We start from the raw sequence: 2213 nt of genomic DNA, 5'->3' as shown, positions 1-2213 counted from the left end.
TTATATATTTATATAAAATCTCCTAAAAAGGCTTTTGATGTTTCTGCTAATAATCAATATTTATTACATATCATCCAAATCCAAATCAAATTTACATGATCCAACTTAAAACAGATCTTCAACAATGAATATTTGAGTTTCAATACAATTAACACAAGAGTTTTTAGTTAAGAAGTTTTTATGTATCTTCTTCTGATTGACATGTCTCATGACAATAATGAATGTGTACCAGGAATGCCTCATAAGTCTGTTGATATTTTTTTAAAACTCAAGATGTTCATCAAAGTTTAGTTGTTTTTTTTTTAAGAAGTAGTTTGACTGTAAATACTCTTTTATTTTTTGTTTGTAACAAACAGTCTAAAAGCAGAACAGACCAACTTGAGCCAGCTGTGAGCCACAAGGGACCTATCAGAATCTATTGGTAGCAATCACTACTTCAAATGTGAAAAGAGTACTTGGTTTTTATATTTTAAGTGCATATACTTTATATGTCAAGAGATGAGTTGAAAGAGAACATTTTATATTCACTATAAAATAAATAAAATAAAGGAATTTGGATTAATGTGTTCTTTATAAAACCTAAACATTTAAATTAACCTTTGCATTTCAAATCAGATGAATGTTTGAAAGTTTGCATTTTTAATGATGCTACCAAAAAAGTAATAGCGTCTCAGCTACATCACACCTAGTGCATTTAATTTCAGCCAATCTCCTTATGGATGGATAGAGGTAAGAAGTTTATAGAAGTGACTGTCTGAGTTGGCCTTAAAGAAACAAAATCCGAATTTACACAAGTAAAATCTCAGCACACATATATGGAAAAATGCAACTCTAAAACTCTGTACCTGAATTTAATGCCAACATGAGTGCCAACTCTTCCTGGTATTTTTAAAAGGATCTATGTTAGTTCCATGTAAATAAAAGAATAGTCAAATAAGGGTTTTCTCAGTCAACTTAGCATTTCCTCGTCTGTTTCTTCCTACAGTAGATAACAATTGTGAAAAAGCACATGCATGTCAATACATAAACAGAAAATCATTTCACTCTATGTTTATATATAGAGACATACATGGTGGGGACATGAGGTAATCTGGTTCTAACATTGTCATTTAAATCCAATAACACTAATCGCTTCTTGGCCTTTGGGCTAAGATGAAGTGTAGTATCTGTTCTTATCAGTGAATCCAGTAGCATTCACTGAGACGTTTGGCTCAGATATGACGTCTTACGGTCAAACTTCTATTTGCTACAGCAATTTTCCTACTCAAACTGTGAGGTCTCTTCAAGTACCACTCTTTACCATATGTCTCCCTAACTTAGGGATCTTTTGATTTCAGGTAACAGAATAATTATTAAAAAGAGAGTTAAAGAAGAGAAGTTTACTTTTACATATAATAATAAGTACAGGAGGCTGAGTGTGGTGGTTCGCGCTTGCATTCCCAGCACGTGGCGGGGGCCAAGGGGAGTGGATCGCTTGAGCGCAGAAGTTTGAGACAAGCTTAGACAATGTGGCGAAAACCCTTCTCTACAAAAGATACAAAAATTAGCCAGGCATGGTGGTCAGCACCTGTAGAAACAAGTACTAGATAGGCCGAGGTGGGAGAATTGCTTGAGCCCATGAGGTTGAGGCTGCAGTGAGCCATTAGCATGCCACTGCACTCTCAGCCTGGGTGACAGAGCCAGACGCTGTTAAAAAAAAAAAAAAAAAAAAAAGGAGTACAGGAGTAACTTGTTTTACAATTAACTCATTAAAATGACAATGTCAAGATTCTGGGTGACTTCACTCTTTTGGTCCTCTCCTTGTGTCTACAAGCTGGATGTTATAGTTTCAGATATTATCTAATCTCATAATGCTAGTAACTGAAAAGTGTCTACCATAAGGACTTGATTGAGACACAATAAGTTGTGCTTAACGAGCATCCCATAGTCTTTCATCTATTATACACCACTACAGATGTATTATTTAACCTTTTCTCTAAAATATGAAATTACTCATTAGGAAAATGTAAAAGTAAAAACCATATAGAAGGACCTCCTAAACCCTAAGAAAATGACCAAATTTGGAAATACTGATCTTGAGAAAAATGAACATAGATATATGTGAAAAGTCGGAGAGAGAACACTCATACTTACAGGCTTAGAGAGTAAATTTTTTTCATAGTAACCCAAATGACATAACCCAAATGTCCATCCATCCATAGGATGAGACAAGG

At 34.4% G+C, this 2213-nt stretch overlaps 1 pseudogene; it reads left to right on the top strand.

Moving 5' to 3' along the window:
• The first annotated feature begins 1127 nt into the window (after positions 1–1127).
• On the top strand, positions 1128–1269 carry LOC112622005 (annotated as a pseudogene).
• Positions 1270–2213: the final 944 nt, after the last annotated feature.

The sequence above is a fragment of the Theropithecus gelada genome, chromosome 3, assembly GCF_003255815.1.
Source record: "Theropithecus gelada isolate Dixy chromosome 3, Tgel_1.0, whole genome shotgun sequence".
Taxonomy (NCBI): Eukaryota; Metazoa; Chordata; class Mammalia; order Primates; family Cercopithecidae; genus Theropithecus; species Theropithecus gelada.
Note: the sequence above shows the minus strand (reverse complement) of the source record. Positions and strands in the feature narration are given on the sequence as shown.